The sequence below is a fragment of the Myotis daubentonii genome, chromosome 2 (assembly GCF_963259705.1).
Source record: "Myotis daubentonii chromosome 2, mMyoDau2.1, whole genome shotgun sequence".
In the NCBI taxonomy this organism is placed as follows: Eukaryota; Metazoa; Chordata; class Mammalia; order Chiroptera; family Vespertilionidae; genus Myotis; species Myotis daubentonii.
The window spans coordinates 158,762,884-158,790,259 of NC_081841.1; positions in this window are offsets into that span (position 1 = coordinate 158,762,884).

The window sequence follows — 27,376 nt, forward strand, 5'->3', positions numbered from 1 at the left end:
ATGTGCATAGTAATCGAGAAAAGTGGTAAACCCATGAGATAATATAAGATTGTTTAAAAATATGTGTTCAGGTGCATCGAGTATCAAAAAGGTGCGAATAACTAAAGAGAAACCATGAAAATAAAATCCTACATATAAAACCACCTGTCTCATCTATCGATGGACAACACTCTATTTTGATTTTTTAAAAATAACATTTACCCATTGCATCAAATTGGGTGGGAAAAAAGTGTTGCTGTGTTTCAATCTTTTTGAACAAAGTGGAAATCCTTTCACAAACTATCAGCTCTAAATAGAAAGTAGATAGTTCCGTGAAGTAAAGTGCTTTTCTGAACAAACCAACAATGTGTGTTTATTGCATTGGAGCCCAGGACCACCACGTGCGATTACAGTAAAAGCTCTGCATTATTTCCATCTGGCAATGAGAACACAAGATGTTGTATAAACTACCAGAAGAGCTCTATTTCATTGTAATTAAAATTTAGTGTTACACTTAAGCAATAAGGCAACTCCAGGAGATGTGATTATCATGAGATAATGACCTTGGAGTGTTGCAAGGCATACAAGGAACCAAATGCCTCCAATCCTCTAGGGGGCAAGATTATTTCTACATAACAATCCCCACCTCCTCTTGCTTACCCTCCACTGCCCCTGAAGCTGTACAATCAGTAAAAGAGGAAAGCTTGGGATTAAGGGCACCAATATGAGTTCTGCAGAAAGAGGGCATTGGGGGACTGGTATATGACAAAGTTGGCATTGTAGAATGCTGAAGCAGCAGTTTCAAATGACTTGTGTTGTTTATGCAATAATTATGCAATGGCTTTAGAATTCTCTGGACACAGATAGAACTGTCAATGATGTCATAGGCATGTAAGTAATCCCCAGCAAGGGCACAGATCTAACCTTTTCCCCCCTGTTTAGGCTTCATGATTTCCATTTCATAATAGCAATAAGATATGACAGGTGGTGCAGTTCTTGAGGGTTTATTATACTTTGTCGGTGGTTGAAGCCACTCAGCCTTTGGCCTGAACCTCTCAAGACATTTGAGATGTATAATAATTCCCCCCAAATGCAATGCCTGTCATGTCTTATAGCTTAATTGCTTTGTACTTACTAAGTAATTCTTCTTAAAGTGGATGCAGATAACAATGCTTACTTTACAGTTTACTCTGTAACAGCGATTTTCAACCTTTTTCATCTCATGGCACACATAAACTAATTATTAAAATTCTGTAACATACCATAAAACATTATATTTTTTGCCAATCTGACAAAAATAGGTATAATTGTGATTCATTCACATTGGATGACTATTGTTATGTTGGCTATTGTCACTTTTTTTATTTGACAATCTAAGGGAAAAGAGGTCAGTGCCCCTGACTAAATAGTCAGGTATTGCATGTTTTAAAAATTATTGCACACACCAATTGAAAATTACTGCTCCATACCCCTAGAAACTACTTCTATAATGGGATAACGAAATAATGTCTACTATAGTGGATGAAGGAATATTCCATTATATCACTGTTACAAACTCTAAATAGAGAGGTTACTTAAAACTATGGCAAATGTTTACATTTGGGGGTTTTTGTGTGTTTTTTAAATATATTTTTCTTGATTTCAGAGTGGAAGGGAGAGGGAGAGAGAGATAGAAACATCAATGATGAGAGAAAATCATTGATTGACTGTCTCCTGCACACTGGGGATTGATCCAGAAACCCAGGTATGTGCCCTGACTGAGAATCGCATTGTGACCTCCTGGTTCATAGGTCAGTGCTCAACCACTGAGCAATGCCAGTCAGGCAAAAATGCTCATATTTTGTAACAATTCATTGGATTTGAAAATGATAAAGTAAAATTTCTGATAAGCTAATATAAAACTATCTTCAATGGCAGCTCATGTTGAAGAGACACACACCTCAATTATTCAAGAATATCTTAAACTCTTCTCAGTCAAAGAGGTAAAAGTGAGAACTTAATTGATAAACAATATTTTTAATATGAAAGAAAGAGGGAACCAAAACATAAGTTTTATAAAATGGGAGCATTGGAATGTTGAGGAAAACATTTAAAAATAGTAATATATAAAGGATTTGTATATGTAAATATATGTGTGTGTATATATAAAATACATAATGTGTGGACAGACTGAAATGGTAAAAGAGTAAAGACATAAGTTATTAGGTATTTATTTTCTAGATAGGGGAGAACCTGTTAAATAAGGAGCCTGATTAACAATTCCACCTGGATGAAATTTAGAGTTTCATTGCCCTCTATGTCATTTTAGCTGTGTATAGTCATGTTCCATAACTTAAACTCTTTACTTAAGGAAGAGTAATTTTTGTTTCTGTAGAGGCTGGATCTAAGATCTGGCTAGCTTATGAGTCTACAATACTTTAGGGTGAATCTATGTATTCTTGAAAATCAAGAATATCTTTGAAAATATTAATTCATAAGGTAAAAATGTATATCAATAAACATGATAGAGTTTTACAAATCTATCCAAATTACATGATAGGAATACAAACTATACATTGCAACACTCCACATTAATCCCTATAACTAGTCTGAGTGATTTAGGCACATGACAAAATAATTCATTACATTAAGAGGTCTCGATCCTGCTGAATTCTCTCAGTGCCATGCTTTGAACACCCAGCAACTTACAGTCATTCCAGTCAAAGACTGGAGAATGTGCACAGCTCAAGGGGAGGTGGTAGGGGAAGGCTCAGCGCTGGCTCTATGCCCTTTCCACTCCACCACTATTCCTGATTTACCCTGTCTTTGGAAAACCAACTAGAATTTTCAACTCCCATCTCCTAATTGACTAGTTCTATGACCTTGGCAAAGTTCATTTGACCTTTCTCAATCTAGATTCCATATTTAAAACAGAGATAGCAACACCAGCCCTATCAATTTTACAGTTTTTGTGAAGATAAGTAAAATAGATTATAGAGAAACTAGAGGCCCAGTGCATGAATTCATGCACAGGTGGGGCCCCTTGGCCTGGCAGGTGATCAGGGATGATCGGGGATGATCAGGGCCAGCTGGCCAAGGGAGAGAAGCTCTTGCATTGAGTGTCTGCCCTCTAGTGGTCAGTACGTGTAATAGTGACTGGTCGACCAGTTGTTTGGTTGTTTGGTCACTTAGGCTTTTATATATATACTAGAGGCCCAGTGCACAAAAATTTGTGCACTCAGAGTGGGGGAGGGGGTCCCTCAGCCTGGCCTGTGCCCTCTCACAGTCTGGGACCCCTCAGGGGATGACCACCTGCTGGCTTAGGCCCACTCCCTGGGGGATTGGGCCTAAGATGGCAATCAGACATCCCTCTGGCAGCCCGGCAGCCCTCAGGGGATGTCCACTTGCCAGCAGGGAGCAGGCCTAAACTGCAGTCGGACATCCTTAGCACTGCTGAGGAGGCAGGAGAGACTCTCACCACCACCTCTGTACTGGCAGCCATCAGCCTGGCTTGTGGCTAAGCAGAGCTCCTCCCATGTGAGAGCGCCCTAACCACCAGGGGGCAGATCCTGCATTGAGCATCTGCCCCCTGGTGGTCAGTGTGTGTCATAGTGACCAGTCATTCCCAGTCTTTCTGTTCTTAGGGTCAGTTTGCATATTACCCTGTTACTATATAGGATAGAGGCCTGGTGCACGGGTGGGGTCCAGCTGGTTTTCCCTGAAGGGTGTCCTGGATCAGGGTGAGGGTCCCACTTGGGTTCCTGGCCAGCCTGGGTGAGGGGATGATGGCTGTTTGCAGCTGGTCACATCCCCTTCAGGGTGGGGGTCCCCACTGGGGTGCCTGGCCAGTCTTGGTGAGAGGCTGAGGGCCGTTTTCAGGCTGGCAGGTGACTGAAGCTCCCAACCTCTCCTTTTTTTCATTTTTTTTTATTCTGGGATTTATTTACTTTCTATGGCTGTCACTGGAGCTGAGAGCCAGCTTTAGCTCTGAGGCTTGGCTCCAGCTCTGAGACCTTGGCTGCTGAAAGCAGGTATCTGGGCTTTGTTTAGCTTCTATAATTGAAACACTGTTGCAACTCCAGCTCTGAGGCCAGGCTGACTGAAAGTAGCTTTCTGGGGTTTGTTTAGCTTCTATAATTGCAACAATGTTTCTTAGAGTGCAGCTCAGAGCTGGGCAGCGGCAGGCGGGGAACCTGGCTTCCTCCATCACTGGAGCAAACAAGCCTCCTGTTCACTTCAGCTGCCTGGCTGCTGGCCGCCATCTTGGTTGGCAGTTAATTTGCATATCGCCCTGATTAGCCAATGGGAAGTGTGTCGGAGATATGGTTAATTACCATGTTTGTTTATTATTAGATAGGACTAGAGACCTGGTGCACAAATTCATGCACGGGTTGGGTCCCTTGGGGTGGCCTTCGGGGATAAGACAAAAACCCACAGCCCAACGCGGCCTTCCACTCCTGCCTGCTGCTGCCGCTCATCCCAGCCCTGCTGTGCCTGCCGTGGGCTCAGTCCCAATAGGGAAAGGCTCGTGCCCCCTGCAGCAGGGCTCATCAGCCTTGAGCAATGTGTCTGGTGCTTGTTTCCAGGGATGGGGGGAGGGGTTGGACACAATGAGCCCTCCAGGCAGGTGGTGGGATGTCCTCTCCAGCCTGGGATCTGGATCCCTCCTGCTGACACTCGTGCTGTTTGTCAGGAGCCACCTGGCGGCCACTTTTATATTGAGAAGGGAAGTAGCTGTGGTGCCAGAGGCTGACTTCCAGGAGGCCAGTGGCACTGGTCTGTTAGTTTCTGCTCATTCTCCAGAGATTGGACCTGCAGGACTACTGAGGGAGTAAGTGCCTGCCGCCGGGCTGGTGGGCCACTGGGACGGGGTCGGTCAGCTGAGCGGCTCACACTGTGGGAGTGCACTGACCACCCCATTGATCATCTGCCCCCTGGTGGTCAGTGTGTGTTATAGCAACCAATCGACTGGTTGGTAGTTCGGTTGTTTAGGCTTTTATATATATAGACTAGAGGCTCAGCGCACGAAATCATGATCAGGTAGCTCACTACCACTCACTCGCCACTCATCACCCCACCCACTGCTGCTCGCGGGCAGGGGGGAGGGACCGAGAGGTGGTCAATGCACCTCATGGCGACTGGTCAAGCCGTCATTCCGGTCATTACGCTTATGGTCCCTGGCCTTTTATTATATAGAATAGATGGTTTATCATTTCAGTGCTGGTCACACCCATTTCTGATATTATTATTATTGTTGTTATTATTACCTTTATACTTGATTGACCTTGGAAAATGGGTGATAAACACACTTAAGCACAACTAGGAGGAAAATACCAAACTAAAGGGCTAAGGGGTGGGACAGGGGGTGGCTAGGATAGGGGGCCACATTATTTTCTAAAACTGCCAGGTAATGGAATGGAAAAGATCTCCAAAAAGGTAAACACAAGAAAAATTCAGTTGCTAAATTTCTCCTGTGTTGGAAGGCATTTGTCACTTCCTCATGGAAGGTGTTGCTGACTTTGGCCTCTTCCAAGACGACTGATTTAATTGCCAAGAAGGTAACAAATCTCTCTTTGTATTATTGCCCTGAGTCAATAGGAAACCTTTCAGTCACTTGTTACCTGCTTCTCTTTTCATATTCACATTTTGGGGTTTTTTTTTATTGTTATATTGGCCTAACATGTACATTCTTTTGTATATGCAAATAGACTTTATCTTGGATTATAAACTAAAGAGTTAGAAAACTGTCTGACATAGATCATTATATTAAAAAGTGTTAATAAGTGTTTTTGGTAGTAAGGAAGAAATCTTTTGATTTAAAAATTCATCTGTAAATGCTGTTATTTAGGAATTCTACATATACTATATCTAATGTTAAACATATGCTTATTTCTTCTATATATGTAAGGTAGCTTTTCTCAAGTTATCTTTCAATTTTATCCTTGTATTGAGCATACTTTCTCTGTTTCTCTTTTTGTTTTGTATGATTTTTGTCTGCTACTAGAGTTCTTTTTAGAAGGAACTTAAGTTATAACTGGTGGTTTTATTTTTAAATCTCTTGTTTAGGATGCATTCTGACCACAAAGTACAAGAAAACAAAGGAAGTTCTTCACACTCCCCAACATAGCTAAACATAAATTGAGAATAGATTTGGTGAAGGTGAAGTCTTCTACTTCTTGCTCTTAATATATTTTGTTATTCTCAATCAAGAGTTTAATTCTTGTGTGATTTCCGAAAATTTTCTCCTTTAGTTTTCTTTCTTTGTTGAAAGAAACTGGATTCTTAAATTTGGCCTGCCAAGAGGAAGTAAAATTAGAATTGTCTAGAGAATAAAGACAATTTATAAGCAAACTAGTATAATTTTAACTTTCTCAAATCATTTTTCCTCAATGAAATTTTTATCTATGAAGGCAAGAAAGAAAATTATGGAGGTCCTCCTAAATCAAGTACATACTTGACAGGAACTATTTATTCACCTTTAGGAACTATTCAGGCACAGTCTTTCCTGACACCCACCCAAAGAAAAAAACAGGACCATTTTTCTAAAAATCAAAATGTTTATTGCACAAAGAAGCCTACTAAACCTGATCTAGACAATTAGTAGCCACCACATATCTGCTGACTATCTTTCTGTCTATCTAGCTATCATCATCTACATGTTATAATGTATTTGGGCAGATCACTGCTTAGAACATTATGATTCATTCAGACAGGAAAACCACAGTCCCAGGCTGCTTCTACCTTAATCAGGAGTGCCCTGTCAACAACCTAGCATACATGCTCAACACCTCATCATGTCCCTGAGGTGATTATGACCTTTTTTGGTGGTGATGAGGAGGAGGCGTTGCTGTGTAGTTGTGTTATTGATGTAATTGCTTTGTGGTTAACCAGGACTCTAGTTGGTGAAATGACTCTGCCTTCCAGAATGCTCAGTTATTTCATGCACTTTCCAAGTAGCTTAATAGACACATCTGGTCTTTTTGATTATTTTTTTCATACCACTGGTTCCCATTTTCTATCTCACATCTAGTATGGTGACAGATAATTACACATTTGTCCTGGGATAAGAAACTTTTCACAATTCCCCCAAGAATCCTCATAATAGCTGCTTGAAACTTTGTGACACTCCCTGGAACCAGATAGTGTGAGTATCAGACTTCTGAAGAATCCGTCTGCACAGGCACTCCTTATAGCTAATCTTAATCCCAAAGGTTATTTAAACTCACTTCCTTCATTTCCTTGAATTAAAATGGTAAAATGTGGATGCTTAAACCTTAGCAATATCATTATGTTTTGTGAACTTGTCATTGTGATGCTTATGGTACATCTGGATGGCTGCTATGAATTCTAACAGCGTAAGACTTTTAGGCAGGAACATTAGGAAATCGTAATAGGATTTCCTACATGAAGACAGGTGCTATCCCATTTTTACCTTTACATTGGAATAGCCCCTAACATTTTTTCTGTATATTTTCTTTTTATTTATTGCCCGAGATACTTTTTGTAAAGAGACACTTTTCTTCATCTATTTTGTTATGCATACTACAGTTCATATGGGATAGGTAGCTAAGGTTTGATTATTTACTCTTATTTACCCAGTATTCAAGATAACAATTGAATCATTGTCTCCCCAAAAGTTGACCAATTATTATTATTATTAATATGTGTCATGAACCATTAGATTTATATATATATTTGATGAGTTTAAATCTATTGCAAATCTCAAATCTATGGCCAGTGGAAAATTGATCAAGGTACTTCCTGGATTCTTTGGAAATAACCCTGGTAGTTTTTGACAGCTTCCTTCTAATTGTATGTCAAGATATTCCAAGCTCTTCAGGGACAGCTCCTGTCTCAGACCTGGAATTAGCTATTTCTCCAAGAAATCCTGGTTAGTTCAGTGGGATATGTCATTTGTAGATCAAATCTGTGTACCAGAAAGGCTCACTGCTATCAGGTTGACTTTCGTTCCTAAGCCCCTAGCATTTTAAAAGCTAAGTATTTATGACTGTATTCACTATAGTGAAGAAAACAAGTAGAGTTAAGCCTCATTTCCACTGGGTGACTGTGGTCTGCCTTTGTCATCCAGAATTAGAAGAAAAGCTTACTTTGGCTCTGAGTGTGAAAAGTGCTCCAAGTAAAAGGATATTACAGCTCCACAGGACCATTTTTTAATTTCATTTAAAATGAATTTTTCTATGGGAAATAAGAGAGTAAGTCAATCATGAAAGGACTACATTAGTTACTACACTAGTGACCTGTCACTCTCATGATCCATGGTTGGCACTTGCTGATTTATATATGTATTCATTAACAACTATGGAGTAATAAACTTAGAAGTCCTTTAGGGATATATAGAGTAGGAGATTTAATTCTAGCTATGTAGTAGTGTACTTTTATATGTTTTTCTCATTAAATGATTGACTTAAATTTTTATAGACAGCTTCATTATATAAAGTAAAAGATATAATAAATGAAAGTCTAGGAAAGAAGTGAAAAAAATAAACAGGTATACTAAAAAGAATAAATACCAACAAATAAAAATAACACAGATCACAGCACATTTTAGCAGAATTGAAGAGAACACCACAAACAAAATTTATTCTCTGTTCTCCAAGGCAATGACACAGCAAAGATTGCAAAAATCAATGCACTATATACCCAAGACATTTTTTAAACAGCTGTTAAACTCAAGTTCCACTAACTCCAGGTTACTAACAAATGAAAAATTGGCAGGCTGGACCTTCACCTCTTTTGACTTTCTTCCTTCAATTTCACAAATTGTGAAAATGTAAAATAGATAAGCAATCAGTGAGAGAAACAATTAACATCTTACCAGTTTCACAGATTACATGATTAAACTCTTTTTAAAAATGACAACAAATATAAAGGGGATTCAACATCAGAATATAATTTCAACACTGATGATTCGAGCTCCTACTACGTGCCAGTCTTGGTCATTTGGGTCTGTTTCAGAAAGTTGAATTCAGTAGAAAGTGCATCTTCGAAGTCCTCTCTTTCATCTCAGAAAATGGAGTCAGTCTTAAATGGAGCTCTGCTTACATAAATGACATCCTCGTTTGCCTGGCTGAAGGCAATGTTACCAGAATCATCCTAGTGACAAATCCAAAAGTTTCTTGATGAGATCGGATCATATAGTTCCAGTAAATTAGCACATGCCAAATACAGTATCTGCTGAATCTTCAGTATTCAGACTCCTATCCATTGTCAGCAGTAGAAAATGACCTTCAAGAAGGCTGCTTAAACAAAGGCTCTGGAGTTTAATTGAGGTGGTGACTGGACCCCAAAGTGTTGAATCTTTGTTCAACGACTTCACACTGATACTCTGTATCCTCTCTGACTTCATGAATTTATTTATTAACTATGAAAAAGTTTTAACACCCAAAAGGCTTCTTCACACTGCATCTGATGTTCTCAGGGTTCCTTTTGCTACTGCCTCTAATTGAACCACAAGTTGGCAGGGACTGAATCACAAGGCGGTTCAATGGCTTCACCACCCAACCTGAGCCCTGGGTTCCTGTCAACATTTTAAAGTTGCTTTCTTCATTCAAAGAATTTCATAAAAGGAGAGGAAGAATATAGAAAAGCATATGTAGAATACATTTTAATGAATGTAAATTCATTTAGAGATCCTGATGTATGCCTGATTTATTTGCCTCACATAGTTCTAGGCCATTTCACCTGACCTCACCATCCGGCTTATATATATAGCAGTTATATTATGTAAACAATATGTATTACATATACAATATATCAAACAATTGGTGGGTCTAGGGAAAAGAATTTGGAAGTTTTTGTATTATTTTGTTTTCTATTAGTTTCAAATTATATCAATATTAAAAGATAGCCTCCACAATTAAAAAAGTAATTAAAATTGAGAGAGAGAGAAAAACTAAATCCAACATGCTACTGAATTGGATGCTGAGCCAGATAAAATTGCCTTAAAGGATGACAATTGCTAAAATCTAAATAAAGTCTGTATATTAGAAAATAATATTGCATCGATGTTAATTTTCTGATCTCAATAATTGTGCTGTGGTTATATAATATGTCTTATTCTTAAGAAATATTTAGGAATAAAGTGGCATGATGCCTTCAAGTTATGCTATCATTTAGAAACACACACACACACACACACACACACACACACACAGGGAGGGGGAGAGAGAGAGAGCAACAGTGATAAAACAAATGTGACAAAATGCTAAAAATTGATGAATCTGGCTGACATTTTTTATGCAATCCTTGCAACTTTTCTCAAAGTTAGAAATTTTTCAAAATAATATATATGCCTTTTTTCTTAAATTAGTTTGAAAAAATGATAAAGATCTACAAACTATCACTAATGATCTTTGAGCTTGATACCACAAGGCCTTGACCATTTTCTCCTAAAGATACTACAAAATAAGTTTCAGTAAGGGGAAAAAAGGAAGCATGAGGTGGTTGGCAAGGTTCCTATGTCTTATTTTCGGTCTGATATATGATGAATGCTTAGTACATTTGTACACTAGCAATATTTCTATTAAAGAATAAGACATCACCTCTTAGCTGCGATTGCATATCATAGCTGTGCTCCATGCAGGTTGCAGATGGTTGCCCTTCAGAAACAATCAGCTCATGCCCACTGAATGCCCTGAATTCGGGGGAAGGGGGAAGAGAGGGGAGTTCCCAAAAAGAAAAAGACCTCAGCAGCAGAGAGCTGAGAAAATAATGTGAGTCTTGCTCAATTACTACTTAGCATTATTTTGAGTAGCAAACAAAAGGGTTATTTTTGAAAACTCCTTTGGGTAATTTCTGCTTCCTAGAATTCTGACCATTATGCGTCCTGCTTTAGAAAAGAATCAATTAATTGAATAAAAAAAAGGAATTCTCCCCTGATCTTTTTAAGAATCTTTGAAAGGTATACTTCTCCGCAAGGATCTTGAAAGCATTTTTCTAGCCAGTGCCAGGAGTGATTGCTCAGAGATTTACATTTCACAGATGGAATCAACAATCAAGTAGTGGTCATTTTGCAGAGCTATGATATCTGCCTCATCACTAGGTGTCCTAATTGCCAGGTGTGTGGAGTTTACATAGAGCCCTCAATGGCACTTCCTGACAGAAACCAAAGAGGATTGTGTTAGAAACCAATAAAACCTCTTCAGCATTGGAACAGGATTCCTTGCATGCCCTAAGTTAGTCTCAAATAAAATATATGATTATAACATAGAGTTTATATCTTATCCAAAGTAATTCCCATGAAAACCTCCCATAAATAAACCATTGACCTATTTCTTTTCCTTCATGGCACTTACCACTCTCTGGGATCACCTTTGTTTCCTTGGGTATTTCTTCTCGCCTCCACTAGAACCAAGCCCCCGAGGACAGGAACTTGTCTTGTTCACCATGGCAGCCACAGCATGAGAGCACGCTGGGCCCACAATAGATGTTCAGAAAGTCTCTCTTGAACAAATGAGTGACAGACCACTCTCACCAATGTGGTGATTAAACACAGACTTAAGTGCTCCAGAGATGGGTAGATAGGTTCGATACTCAAGTATCTGTCTTGCATATGAAGTTCCCACCTCTGCTCCACTTAGACTCGAGGATGCAGAGCTCCAAATCGAGGAGAGTAAAGTCATCTCGAGTGAATGTCGGGACCGTCACCACAGCCCACCCTTTTATGATCTCTATTATTATTTTGCAGTTCTAGCCAGAGAGGAGGATTCAAGGCACTACACCGCTGACAACATTGCTCATCCCAGCTGTAGGCCACTCGTGAAGACAGCGTTGATGGCAGTCCATAAACCAAGGGAGATGTCTTCCAAACAATTGTCTCACAGTGCCATTTGCTGAAGTGTTGAAATCACTATGTGCTCTTCAAAATTATGGTATAAAAGTTCCTAGAAATTGTCCTGAGAATTTGCAATACAGCTTTTCACATAACTGAAAAAGAGCCTTTTAAAGAATATTTTCCACAAGGAGGTGGGGGTCAAGGGATGCCTCTTAGAAAAGAATATTCTCCAGTCTTTAGGTTTAACCTTTCTGAAAACACAAATATAGACCCTCGGGGAATGTGGTATCTATGAGACTCAATGTTGTCAGGAAAATCCTGAAATAGCATTCAACACTAGTAGCTCACCTCTATGAAAGCACAGAGGGGGCCTGACAAAACCTAGAGAACAAACAACTAGAAAAAGGTTTCTGATCCATGGTACATTTTAGAGTATTCTGAACAGTAATATTCTATTTCAAGGGTATGATTTACAGTCCTCCCTAAATCTGGTCTCCAGAGCTGACTTAGGCTAATTTCTAGATCCTACTGCATCTACTTAGACCTTGTTTCCCATATATTTTGAATGCTAAATGCAAAACATGTACACTATTGGTGGCTATATTTTAGGTGGGGAATGCAATTCTTCCCCATAGTGGCAATACAGCATCCTCTCAGTTATAAATATCTTCACTTCAATGAGAAAAGATGATGAAATTCTTTTTGAAGACTCTCGAAGGGCTTGCAGATTTTTAAAAATATTACCACCACTTTGTTTGGAAGAAATACAGTTTGGTCATAAAACCATCATTTGTGATTGGATTTATGAGGATGACACGCATTTGCATGCTGTGCGTGAAAACCCGGCACCAAAGAGAGGTTTCAAACAAGGAAACTGTTACTAGTCAGAATTTCTCATCGGTGTTATCACGAGCAAACTTCAAGTTCCCCAAACTGTTGAAAATAAATGTAATTCAAAGGATCTTCCTTTGCATGGACAGCCTCTATCCACTTCAAATTTTCCTATACCTTCGTTGAAATGTTTCCAATTAGAAAGGGAAATTCCTTTTTATTTATGTCCCAAGCACTTTCTCTTTTAAAGTTAGTTCAGTTATTTTATGTGTGGCATGCTAAACAGTTATGATCTATTTGTAACTTGCTCAGAACATTTCATTATCATTGAGCAGAGTACTTAAGGGTATGTTAATAAAAAAAAAAAGAATTGCTTACTAGATCTAATTTATTTATTCAACAGTCTTGATTAAGTAAAAAAAAAAAAACTGTACCAGTACTGGATTTTTTTTAAAGAAGCTGTCTTAAAGGACCATTCAGTTCAATTTTCCTGTACTATAGGAAATAAGGGAAAAGGAAAGGTACATGGGATATTTATGCTAAACAAAAAAAAAAGGAAAGGGGAAATTGATTAGAACTTGGGGGGAACTGGTAGAGCTCCTGGAGAAGTTGTAATTTGGTTTAAACAATTCGTAGGATTTGGGTGTGTTAAATGAGAGAGAACTGAGAGAAGTGGGAGGGTTTGACTCAGTGATTTGGGGGCTTTTATCAAATTTAATAGTGATTTTGAGACTCAGATCAAAAGTTCATGAAAGCAACTATTTCAAATTGATATTGGAGATGTGAAATGAAGCCCAAGGTTTAGTGTACGTTTTCAGTAACCACAGTACGGCAGCCTGTAAGGATTGACTAAAGTATTTGTAGTGAAATAGTCTCCATAGATGAGGTCCATATTTTAAATAGCCAATGTTTGCATACAGAGAAAATCTGAATTATGATTCCATATTTCGGACATTTGTTACTGTATCCTTCAAAGGAAACAAGAATTCCTTTATGAAATAAAATGCAAACGAGAATACATTTGGCAGAATCATTCCAAGCACATGCAAAACAGCATTAGGCACCCACAGCTGCTCTGTTCCCTGGGCTTAGCCTGTCAATAGGAAAACCCTTGATGTGCTATTGAATACACAGTTATCTTGACAGCCATCTTCATGTAATATTCAAGATACCTTTTACAAAGTCTCAGTTATAATATTAGCCTGCGATCTAATGCTTACTCTTTATTTAAGGAATGATGAACTTGATTTGGTGCTTTCTCTTCTATGAGCCAATTCAGACTCAGAATTCTCCTGGGAAGAGTTCACTATCTCTAACTGACTATAAACTTAAGATGTTCCTAGCCAAAACCTGATTCTTATCAATTACTATTCTACACCACCAACTTTATCAAGATTTAACTCAAGAACTATTTTCATAAGCTGTCCACCAAGTATATTGTAGCCACTGAATTCCCAGTGGCTATAGAAAGAACTGTATTAAAAGCTCTATTTTGATTCAAAAAAAATGGGGGAGGGGGCGCTATTCTATGACTAACTGTCTCAAAGCTCTTTTACTATTGGCAATCTACACAGGATTGTTGGGATGGAGTTTACCTATTTGAAACTCATGTTTGGGAAGGAAGGAAGGGAGGGAGGGAGAAATGGATGGAAGGATGGAGGGAGAGATGAAAAGGAGGGAGGGAAAGATGGAGGGAGAGAGAGAGGAACTGAGGCAAAAAGGGAGCTTTGAAGGGAGGGAAGCAACTGAGCAAACACAAGGTCCAAAAATATGTCTGAAAGGATTCCCACATTCCCTGGTTTTAAGAAGTTGGATATACAAGCTCTAGAAGTCTAAAGCAATACGCATGTGCCACAGTGGCGGACAGCTCCCTGAGGCTCCCAGAATGGGCCTTGGTGGGAACCTGGTGGAGTCTCTTGATGAGGAAGCTCAAATAGTAGAACATGAGCAAAACTTTCTTGACACTTGGGCTCTCAGAAGAAATGTGGAAGGCTGGGAGCTGACTTCCTGGGTCAAACATGCAGATCCAGACACTGTCAAAGTCAACTATTAATCTTGATCAAATAAGATTACTGTCTCCCCTGTGGCCTGGTGGAATCTGTGACATACATATAGATCACATACCTATGATCACTGATGCGTTGTTATAAAAATATAATGCAGTCCACACATTAGAGTTTCTGAGTCAACCAAATAATTTTAAAATTGCTTCTTCTTGTGAATATAAATTACTTCTACTTCAAAACTGTTAAATTTAATATTAAAATTGGTATTTTTGAATGGTGGATATTGTTCTAAATGCTTACATAAGAATGAACCCTCATCTAACTGCCTAATAAAGACTGAATTATGGATATTATTATTATCATCCCCATTTTAGAGTTGAGGAAACTGAGAAAGAGATTTGTCCAAGACCACAGCTCTAGGAAGAGTTGTTAAATGTGCTTTTTAATTTTTCTCCTCAAATCTTTTCTGACAGTAAAAATCAGGCACTCTCAAATAATACTACACATTTACATTATGAATCAGTATATTTCTAATATACAAGATCCACTCCTCAACTCTCCATCAAACCTACTCCCTTAGTCACAGATATTCATCTTAAATGGTCTTGAGAAAAGCAATCTGGTTCAATTTGCTAAGGGAGCAAAAATTCCCAGTAAGGTTTAGTGATTGCTACAGTTGGAATGTTTCTGAAACCAGGACCATGTTCCTGTCATGGCAAATTAGGTCAACATGGTGAGACGTAGAATCATGGGATGACGGAACGTAAGAGTACATTATTAACTGATGTCCTCTCCATTTTATTTTTCCTCAGTGACATTTAACAAATTGAATGTAAATGTTCAGAAACACAAAATGCTGTTAGATGGTTAAAAAGAGGTGGGGGGGAAGAGGGAGTAGCACATAAACTGGCACTCAATATAATAATAGGACATTGACCCTCATGAATATTTTAAGAAATGTTATTTTTCTGAGAATGTCTTTTAGAAGTTATCCCTTGAGTAGTCCAGTACTATTTTTTTTTGCTCAAGTTACTGTTTTTAAGTTTGTCAGAACTGATTTTGTAAACCTTTAAGTAGTAAAATCAGAGTTCTCAATAATCAACCTTCTAATTGTATATAGTGATGTTATCCAAGAATTAATAAAGGTCTAAACATATTAAAACTACCCTAACCCTTATTGAACACCAGAATATGGCAAGCTTTTCATTTTAAATCTTATATCTTTTAGACAATAAAACAGAGGGTCGATATAGCTTGATGGCAACACATGTGGGCTCTGGAACAAGATTCTGTGGTTAGAATCCTGCCAGCTTTGTGACCTTGAGCAAGTTACTTAACTTCTCTGAGCTCTATTGTAGGGTGTGAAAATGAATTTATTAATAATCATACCTCATAGAAGTTTTTTTTCATGAGAAGTAAGTGAGTTAACAAGAAAAGTACTGAGAATACTGCTTGGTACATAGTAAGTACTCAATAAAAATTAGCTATAGTATTAGTATCATATTAGAGCTACTTGACTTTCACTGCTGTTCTAATCTAAATGTCTTATAGATAAGACCCAAATGAAGCACATTTTCCACGACTGTTAAAACAAATAAAAACCTAGAGAAATATTGAAGAGAAATGTAATCCAAATTTAAAGGGCCTGAAAATAACTTAAAATTTCACTGATGGTTTTTTTTTGCAGATATAGCATTATCCACAGCAAAAATTCTAGCACAAGTGCTTTTTGAAATAACGTTCATATTTGCCACATATATTTTTATAAGATCACTGTGACCATTGTCTAGGCAAGGATATTATAGGAGGAAACAAATAAGATGTACCTGTAATTATCCAATGAAGACATGAAGTTGACATGGATTATAGTCATTGAAACAGACATGGGGGAAAGCAGAATTTCTTTATGAAATATTTAATAAATATAATTTGGGGTGGCTCTCCCTCATATACAAACAATATAGTTATCCACAATAGTAAGAGCTGGCTAGGATATGGAAAGTTTTGAAAACTCATACAGTACTGTGGGGTTGTAAAGTGGTACAGACACTTTGGAAAACAGGTTGGCAGTTCTTCAAATAATTAAACATAGAGTTACAGTATGACCCAGAAATTCTACCTTTAAGAGTATATATCCAAAAGAATTTAAAATATATATCTACAAAAAACTTATACACAAATGTTCCTAGCATCATTATTTACACTATCCAAGAAGTAGAAATTACTTAAATGTCCATTAACTGATATCTGGATAAACAGAATGTGATATATTAATTCCATGGAATATTACTCACCATAAAGGAAAGAAATACTGATAAATGCTACAACATGGAGGACCCTGGAAACATTATGTTGAATGAAAGAACGAGTCAAACACATATTCCATAATTATATTTACACTAGAGGCTTGGTGCACAACATTCGTGCACTAGGGGGTGTGGGAGTCCCTCAGCCCGACCTGCAACCTCTCCAATCTGGGAGGCTTCAGGGGAGCCCTCTCCAATTCGGAAGTTTCTGTCTGTCTTTGCAATCATATGACTGAATTGTCTGAGACCCCAACTCAGTTTGGTTTGTTGCTCACAGAATAATAGAGGCTTTTTTTTTCTTCTTTGCTTCATTGGTGCAGATTTTCTGGAAGTTTTAGGATATCTTCCCTTTAATTTTTCCTAGGCACTCTGATTTTACTTATGTCTCTCATCTTTGCTTTCCCACCATCCCCCACCACAACAGTTACTTGCTCCAGGCTCACTTGTCTAGGTACAGTGATGGCAAACCTTTTGAGCTCAGCGTGTCAGCATTTTGAAAAACCCTAACTTAACTCTGGTGCCATGTCACATATAGAAATTTTTTGATATTTGCAACCGTAGTAAAACAAAGACTTATATTTTTTTAAAATATATATTTTATTGATTTTTTACAGAGAGGAAGGGAGAGAGATAGAGAGCTAGAAACATAGATGAGAGAGAAACATTGACCAGCTGCCTCCTGCACATCCCCCACTGGGGATGTGCCCGCAAACCAGGCACATGCCCCTGACCGGAATCAAACCCGGGACCCCTCAGTCCACAGACCGACGCTCTATCCACTGAGCCAAACCAGTTTTGGCAAGACTTATATTTTTGATATTTATTTTATATATTTAAATGCCATTTAACAAAGAAAAATCAACCAAAAAAGTGAGTTTGCGTGTCACCTCTGACACGTGTGTCATAGGTTCGCCATCACTGGTCTAGGAGATCCATCTGCCACCAGAACTATGATTTCCAGCATTCCTGGTGCTCCCTGTGCTCTGGGATTCCACTTCTGATCCTGGGGCTGCCACCAAAACTACTATTCCCAGAATTCCTGGTGCTCCACGCGATCTTGGTTTTCCCTTCCTGCTCCGTCTCCATCCCATGGCCTCCCACTCTGCCAAGTCCTCCAAGATGCCAGCTCTCCCTCTCTGCTCTCCATCTGGTGGCTTGGAGAGCCAATTTCCCCAAGCTGCTCCACTGTCCGCCGGCTCTCCTGCTCTGATCTCTGCCCAGGGCCTGTGTATGCAAATTAACCATCCATCTTTGTTGGGTTAATTTGCGTACTCACTCCTGATTGGCTGGTGAGCATAGCAGAGCGATGGTCAATTTACATGTTTCTCTTTTATTATATAGGATGAAATATTCACAGTTGCTAAATCAAAAGTAAGAGAGTAGATTAGTAGTTGCCAACACCTGAGGAAGAGAAGGATTGGGAGTAAGTAGTAAGGGGCACATGGTTTCTTCTAGGAGTAATGAAAATGTTCTGGAATTAGATAGTGGTGATGGTTGCACAGCTCTGTGAATATATTTAAAAACCCTTAATTTTACACTTTAAAAATATAAATTAGATGACATTTACATTATATCTCATCAAAGTTATTACTTAAAGTTATAAAAAATGAATTTGAATAAAAATATATTTGAGAAACTATTTCTTTATCTCCTCAATTCAGAAAATGGATGATTTTTAGAGATATACTCAGGGTCTCCTTAGGAAATTTTATTTGGGGATAAGGAATACACCTTCTGGCAATATTGGTTATCTTCTAGAGATACACTGTAGATAATTACTACTTAGTGATAGTTTATGTAAAATCAAATAGTTCTCAAAGCAACCATAGGAAGAAAGAGTAAAAAGTTAACCAGCATCACCAAAAATTAAGTAACTTTTTTTCATAGTACTCAAAGAGTGACTGATAAGGCATGAAAATGAAATATATTCTTAGACCATCAGAATGATCTCCCAAAAACTATTGGCACAATGCCTGGTTAAGTAAAAGAGGATAATGGTGTTCTAGGCTTTCTAAGTCATCTTTTTAAAAAACCAGTTGGATATGTTAACTAATTTACTCTTAACACCCTCCAAGTTGTTCCTTTGGTGGTTAGTTAAGCATGTACACCTTTGAGGTTAATAAAGAGAAAAATGAATCCAAATACTTAGAAGTTGAAGAATAAGAAGAAAAGATTTTTAGCTTTAAAAATTACAGCATTGCCTTGGCCAGTGTTGCTCAGTTGGTTTTGATTCTGGGTCAGGGCACATGCCTAGGGTGTGGCTGAATCTCTGGCCCCATGTGGCACATGCAGGAGGCATTTCTCTCCCATATCGATGTTTCTTTATCTCTCTAAAAATTAATGAACATGTCATCAGGTGAGGGCTAAAAAAATTACAGCATTTTCATTCTAGAGCCTTGGAATTATTATATGCTATAGGTATTTTACTAGTACTTTAATTAATTCAATTACTTGAGCTAACTACTTGTAATTTTGAATGTGTTGTTATGAAATGAAGCTGGAATATTCTTGCTTTTTTTTATTCTTAGGGTAAAGTCTATAAATACCCACAAATGCACCACAGCTCTTGATGAATAAATTAATAAATAAAGAATCATGTAGTAGTAAAAAAAAAATAAAAAATACTTCTTTCATTTTTATGTCTATCCCTTTTAGTGTCTTTCTCCTTCAGCTGTGGACCAAATCTCTACAACAGTTCTGAATGTGATCAAGATGTTCTTTCCTTTCCAACTTGTGAAGAAGATAGATGAACAGAGAGGAGAAAAATTTACAATCTGTCACAAGGGTCACGTCTGTTTGAGGAACAGAAAGATCAGTTAAATGTACCAGGTTATCAAGGTAGTAATTTCATTCCTTCTCTGAAACATTGAAAATTTTAAAACATAGCTGTTTGGCTGAAAGAATAAGCTGGAAGCAATCCTAAACACTTTTTGGCAGAAAGAGTAGGAACTTGCTTCTTCAAATTGTGTAGATTCCAAATGCTCTCTCCTCCACTGACTTTCCATTTAAAATTTTCACCTTCCAAGTGGAAGAAACTCTATACAAATCTAATTAATTAAATGTAGTGCAACAAATGCTGCATATATTTTCTGAAATTTTAGCAACAATAATGTCCATGCCAAGTTGTCCCAACATTCTTTGTGCTATAAAAACAGAACTGTATTTTCTATAAATAGTTAAATGACTATAAGCAGAGTTAATCATCCTCCTTAGGCCTAAATAGTTTTTGAAAAATTATTTCTTTTTTTTTAAAGTAAAGCTATTTTCTTTCCCGCCCCTCCAAATACCAGTCATTGGGCCCAGTTCTATGTCCAAACAATCTTCTTCTAAACATTTTGAACATCTGCTATCATATTTGACCCACTAATAAAAGAATTCTATGGGACCCATGGATGTAGAGATCATAAGTCTGTGACTTCAAAAACAGGAAGTAGAACACAGCTGATTTCCAGGCAAACCCTCCAAATCAGCTACCTGGGAAGCATGGCATCCAGTGGAAATGGCACAGTCTTTGTATTTAGAGTTTAAATCCCAACAACCAACTTCATGATCTTGTTTGATATTTTAATTTATCAGAAGTTACTTTTCTTTGTCAATAAAACAGGAAAAAATACTGTCATCAAAAAAAAAATTTTTTTAGCTCCTTTAACTTTTTGAGGGGGAGATAGAAAGTTTAACACAATTTGCAAAAACAAAAACTTGCCCAGCCTCCCCTCCTTAACCTCTCAGATGATCGCGCCACCTTGTTACATTGTCACCTGCTATGTCTTAGCCTCTCAGGCCTGGTTCTGCATCCTTAGAATCTTCTTCTAAGCATTTAGGGTTGTTATCATATTTGACCCTCAATTAAAATTAAAAAAAAAAGACTCCTTGAGCTGTAGCCGGTGTGGCTCAGTAATTAAAGAGTTGGCCCACACATCAAACAGTCACAGGTACATTCCCAGTCAAGGGCACGTACTTGGGTTGCAGGTTCAATCCCCACCTCAGTTGGGGAGCATGCTGAAAGCAATCAATCATGTGTCTCTCTCACCTCTCTCATTCTCTCTCTCTCTCTCTCTCTCCCCCACCCTTCCTTCTACTTTCTCTAAAAATCAATGGGAAAAACATCCTTGGATGAGTTTTTAAAAAATCTTCTTGAATATTTCTCTATTAGGATATTTTAGGAGTCTATAAATTAGCATGTTCACCAATTTTTTCTTCTTTATAGTATTGTTTCCTTTTTATAGAAATATTGGCATTGTTTTCTTTTCCCATTTGTAAAAAAAAAATGTAGAAACTACATTTTTTTTGTATGTCTTTGGTGTTTGTTACTTTTACTTCCTTTATATATGGTATCACATTTAATTTTGCATGGTAGTTTATGCCATGTGCATTTCTCTATTATAATTTAAGATTTGGTGGCAACTGTACTAGGGACATAATTCCATAAAAATTAAAAGGGCAGTTAAGAAAGAAATCTGTATGGATAAAGAGGACGCTTTCTAATGAGCCCCAGTTTTAAAGAGACACATTCAAACAAGAAGGTAAAGCTAAAAGAGATGGCCAGCAAAGGCTAACAAAAAGGCTTATAACGCTTTCAGAGGTTTAAGAAGGTCAAGGAAGAGTAAGTTCACTACTTAAGACCCATGGTAACTGGAGCTCTTCAATTTTGAAAATAACGTCCTTATGAAGAAAAGAGTTTCAACACTGAAATCTATCCCTCCTAATACTAAGGCTCTGTGTTCTATGATTTATATCTTCCCTTCAGCACCAACACAGTGCCTGGCAAATAACAGACATTCATTAGAACGTACAATGAATGAATGACCAGGATTTACAATTTCAGAACTACATGGATTCAAAGATACAAATTTAAGAAAATGTTCAATCAGTTACATTATGTAGATCTCAAAGTTTAAGAAACCAAAGAGCTTTTAGGATAAGAATCCCAAAGAAATGACACAAAGAAGGAAGGAAGAATTTGAATTGATAGGATAAATATTATTTTAACATCAGAAGATTCTTTCAAAGAAGTCATCTATCTACACACATAATTTTAAGCAAGGAAGGCACCGATACATTTAAGATAACCCCACCTACCTCCAACTGCACCAGAAATATCTCATTTCCCACATATGAATTCTATGCCCTTATGTTTATAATTATTTTGGTTTATACTCTTTTCCCCATGAAATAGAAGAAATTGTGCCTATAATTGAATTGTATCATTAGTATTTAGCCCAGTAGGTCCTTGATTTACTGTATAGAGAAACAAATAAATAGACTGCTGAGCTTTTTTATCTAAATAAATCTTACTTTTTCATTTACTCCAAATATATTATCAAAGATCTAATCCCACAGGGGGAAAAAAGGAAAAAGTTCCCAGGGAACTGCATGGAAATTTTGATGAGGGAGAAGTTAAAGGATAGTTTCTCCCCTTGACAAAAATCCTGTGCTAAGCCATTAGGAACTTGTAGAACAAGCAGTTCACTCTTCAGGTCAAGCAATGCTTCCTTAATGCTGTTTTGCATTTCTTTTGGAAGCAGGCCACTTCGTTTTAACATTTGACATACTCCTTCCCTTTCGCCTACTCTGTAACTCAGATGACATTCTTCCATGCCTGGGAATCAATTCCACTGGCCTCCTTTTCCATTAGGTGGATAATAAGATGTTTGAAGTTAAGCAACAATCTCTCACTTCTGCCTTTCACACTGCCCCCCAACATGTTGTATGCAACCTGAAAACTCTGTAACTTCAAGGTTAACATAAAACAAAATACTTTCTATTTTAGGGATCTATAAATTAACATGTTCACCGATTTGGTTTATCTATGATGAGACAAACTAATTAAAAGAGAAAATGAACAAAGTTTTAGCAGACTGAGAGGCATTCAGCATTGTAGCAAAGGGCCCTAACAGTCAGTGTTTCAGGAGAGCTTATTATGTGCAAACTACGGCAATAGGTAAGGAGGGATAGTAAAATAGAAGACATGATCTCTGCCTTGTGAAATATAAATCCAATTGAAGAAACAAAGCCATTGAAAAGTTTTAAAATTGCATAAGTTAACAGAACTATATTCATAGAAGTAGTGGACTAATTAAATGAATGAGACAGGATAAAAGCTCTAAAGTAATTCAGAGAAATAAAAGATCACTTGGGCTGGACTGAACTTGGAAGTTTTCACAAAGAAGAAGGGACTTGCATTATGACTTGAATGATGGATGGGACTGAGAAAGACAAAGAGAAAAGAGTGTGTTCCAGGCCAGCAAGATTGGTTTAAGTGAAGGCATAGAATTGGAAAAGTTTAAAGCAGCTTAGAGCAGAGTTTAGCTGGAGTACAGTGCCAATGAAGAGAACAGTTAGAGCTGTCTGAAAGGTTACAGCTCAATGGTCAAGGTCTTACATTGTCAGAATAAGCCATTTGGCCTTCATCTGGTAGGCTGCGGGGAGTCGCTGAAGTCTCTGAGTGGGGGAATGACAAGATTGAAAGAGTGTTTTATGACCAATTTGTCAGCAAGATGAATGATAAATTGGCAAGAAGAGAGACTGGAAGTTGGGTGAATAATTAAAATTAAAAGGCTCTATAATAGGAGAAATATGGAAAAATGATAAAACTCAGAAAGAATGGTGCTACCGGGAGTGGGAGAATGGAAAAAGAAAGGGAACCAGAGGCATTTTGAAGAAAGAGTTGACCAAAGTCCTGATTGGTAAGATTGTTGAGACAAAGAACAGCATCCATGAGATAAAACTTTAAAGCCTAGATGACTAAGCCAGCATCATCTTGCATTTGTGTCACACAATACAATTAATTTGCAAAATATGTTCATGCTGAAAAGAAATGAATTAACCTTCTTATAGCAAACATTATCCATTTAGAGGATGATACAAAATGTTATTCAATAACATAGTAGATACTTGACAGGTACTTCCTTATATCTGATGGGTGCTTGCTTATTGGCACATAGTCTCTTGTTCAAAATGGCTCCTCACAGCTCTGGAGTGTAAGTCTTTTATAGTTCACACTAGATGCACAAAGATTCGTGCAAGAATGGGCCTTCCTCCCCTGGCTACCACCTTTTCTCCGGCCCGTAGCCTCCTTTCCACCATCTCACGCTGCTCCGAGGCCCGGAGGGGCTGAGGCAGTGGGGAACACCTGCGTTGCCACCATGGTGATGACACAAGCATCCTGTCCCGCCCCCAGCTGCTCAGCACCTGTATATACAAATTAACCCACCATCTTTGTTAGGTTAATTTGTATACTCACTCCTGATTGTCTGGTGGGTGTCACAAAGGTATGGTCAATTTGCATCTTCCTCTTTTATTAGTGTAGACTAGGGGCCCGGTGCACGAAATTCGTGCACTGGGTGTGTGTGTGGGGGGGTGTCCCTCAGACCAGCCTGCCCCCTCTCACATACTGGGAGCCCTCAGGCGTTGACCCCCATCACCCTCCAATCGCAGGATCGGCCCCTTGCCCAGGCCTGACGCCTCTGGCCTAGGCGTCCGGCCCGGGCAGCAGGGACCCGCAGCTGCAGTGGCCCCGCGATCGTGGGCTTCGCTTTAGGCCCAGGCAAGGGGCCTCTAGCTCCTGGGACTGCCAGCTTCGACCGTGCCCAGCTCCCATCGCTGGCTCCACCCCTACTTCCTGCTATCACTGGCCAGGGCGGCAAAGGCGCCTGATTCTCCGATCATGGCTGGGGGGCAGGGCAAAGGCGGCCCCAGGGCCGCCTTTGCTCTGCCCCCCAGCTCTTAGCTCCCCCCTGGGTTTCCGATCACTGTCAGTGGCAGGGGGCTTCTTCCTGCTTTCCCTTTCGCCTCCCTGCATTGTGCCTACATATGCAAATTAACCGCCATCTTGTTGACAGTTAACTGCCAATCTTAGTTGGCATTAACTGCCAATCTTAGTTGGCAGTTAACTGCCAATCTTGGCAGTTAATTTGCATATAGCCCTGATTAGCCAATGAAAAGGGTATCGTCGTACGCCAATTACCATTTTTCTCTTTTATTAGTGTTGATACTTATACTGCATGATCCATCCCTCTTTTAACCCAAACTTGGATTGAATTGGACTGGGCACTGAAGACTATATGGGACCATTCTGGCATCCAATCCCAGAAATTTGGAGATGAAATCTGGAAAGACTGACAGGTGCAATATCACTAGAACATTAAGGTGATATGAATTCAGAGTTGAGAGAACCATTTAGGGGAATCTATGAAGGGGCCATGTACAAATATGATAAAGGAAAACAGCTGAGAGTGAGCAGAAGAGCAAGAGAAAGAGTGAGAGAAAGAAGGAAGGTAATTAGAAATTGGCAGATAAGAAGAAAAAAGAAAGGATGACATGTTAAAACCAGAGGAGAGAGGGGAAGCATTGCCTTGGTCTGTTACATGCACTTTGATGGGAATACTTTCTCTTTAAAATACAAATATATTGAACTTCAGCTCAGAGACAAAGCTGAAAATGTGTAGGTAATATCAATGAGGTTCCCTTATTACAGAGGTAAAGCAGCTGTTTGCACCATAAAACAATCAAAGAGTTAATCTTATTTCATTCTTACAGGAGTAAAACCCCCTGGCAAGCTTTAACTGCGTTAATTTTCAAACTTTCAAGTCTGTACCGAACCCACAAAGCCAGCAAACTAAAGGTAACCAAAGGAGCTGCTTGGTAAAGACAGAAATGAACTATGCCTTTTGAAGTGTTTCCAGGGAAATGTGTTTGGAATATTTAAGTCCCAAGTGAGTTACAAAGGTTATTCATTCACAAGTGAGATAAATTCATAGCTGTCAAATTGTCTGGATTCTCTGTGTGATCACCAGCGCTTCAAATCATTTATTTTTTTTTTCTAGCAAAAGTTCAATATTTTCACAGCTTCAAATTTGCTCGTACTTTATAATTTGGAAATAAGGAATTGCTTCTTCCTCACCTGCTCACTGAAGCAATGAAAGCCCATGAGTATATTAAAGCAGTTTTTCTCTTCCATTGTAGTTGTATTTTGTAGTTTTTTTTTTTTTAAAAAAAAAAATAAAGCCAAATGTTTCTACCAGTCAACTAACTGGATATAATTAACAATGTGTCTGATTTCACCAAACAGATGGGGGAGGGGAGAGGATTATTGCAAATATAAATTTTACAGTGTTTTATATTCAGTTAGATTTTCTTGAAAATTGTGAAATTATTCAAAAGTCTCCCCAAATAAGTCTTGCTCTCTCTCTCTCTCTCTCTCTCTCTCTCTCTCTCTCTCTCTCTCTCTTTCTCTCAAAGGTGGTTCAGAAAGAAAGAACTTTATTTTGATTGCTTAGTAAAATTTAAGTTAGGATCTAGGAGGAGAGTGAAAAATCCTTAACAAAGACAACAAAGGTAGAAAGATGAAAAGCAATTCTTGACAGAATATTTCACAGAGACAGCAAATGAGCTGTGGCTACTGGCCTGGTTAACTGTAGGTTCATTTCAGGTCAAAAACTAAAGGAGAGGAGATGGCTCTAGGGAGCAGCACCCAGGCCAGATCTGCTCTGAGAGGGAAGCACAGGCTCAGGGGGCTCTGGCCCGGGTGATGAAGCTGCGGAGCTTTGTTTATATTTGGTTGGGAAGCAGGCCAAAGCAAGAAGCTGACACATAACTGCTCTCTAAGTCCGGATATTTCTGACTGTAGCGAGGAGAAGGAAATCACCGTTACTCACACACTCCTACTGATAGCCTGCTAAATTGAAGGCAAAGTTAGAGGTGACCCCTGCCTTCTAGAGACACATCTTTCTCTTTGGGGAGTCAGGGCATACATGAAAAAGGCGAAGTTAAAATGTGAAGTAAGTGAATACTTACTGGACTATCAATAATTGCTGAAGGACTTTGATATTGGAGCCTGTAGGAAGAAGAGCCCTGGGGTAGGTGGAGAGGAGAGTATTTTAGACAAGAGAAAGACTCCCAGAAGTTGTGCAGGCTGAGTTCCAGACACAATGAATAGGCCAGGACACCATATATAGGGTCCATGCAGGGGAACAGTGGAAAGTTGGGGAAGTAGTTAAAGTTGAAAGAGAAGTTAGAGAATTGGGGGAGGGGAGATAGGCAGAACCCTTGAAAGCCTTTTTAGAGAGATGTCATCTGTGAAGTTGTATTTTCAAAATTATTATTCTCGTTCTGGACTATGGGATGAAGAGGGAAGAGATTGTAGCAAGGGAGACACTTTAGGTTAGAGTGGACATGAAATGATAATGGCTTCAATTTGAGGTGTGCAATGAAATGATAAGGACATATATTGCAGATTTATCAAGTATTTACCAAGTACCAGACACTGCTAAATGATATAAAATATATGAATGTACAGCAAAGGACTGAAACTGACAAAAAGTAACAGATAAGGTTAAGTCCAGGATCACTTAATGAACAACAATTTATTCCACATATGAGAGGAATATCTTTGAAGAGTGATGGGATGTTTACCCAAATATATCTATATTCAATTGGAGATTTAGTTGGAGATTCAGGTCATATTCCATTTTTTCCCAGTA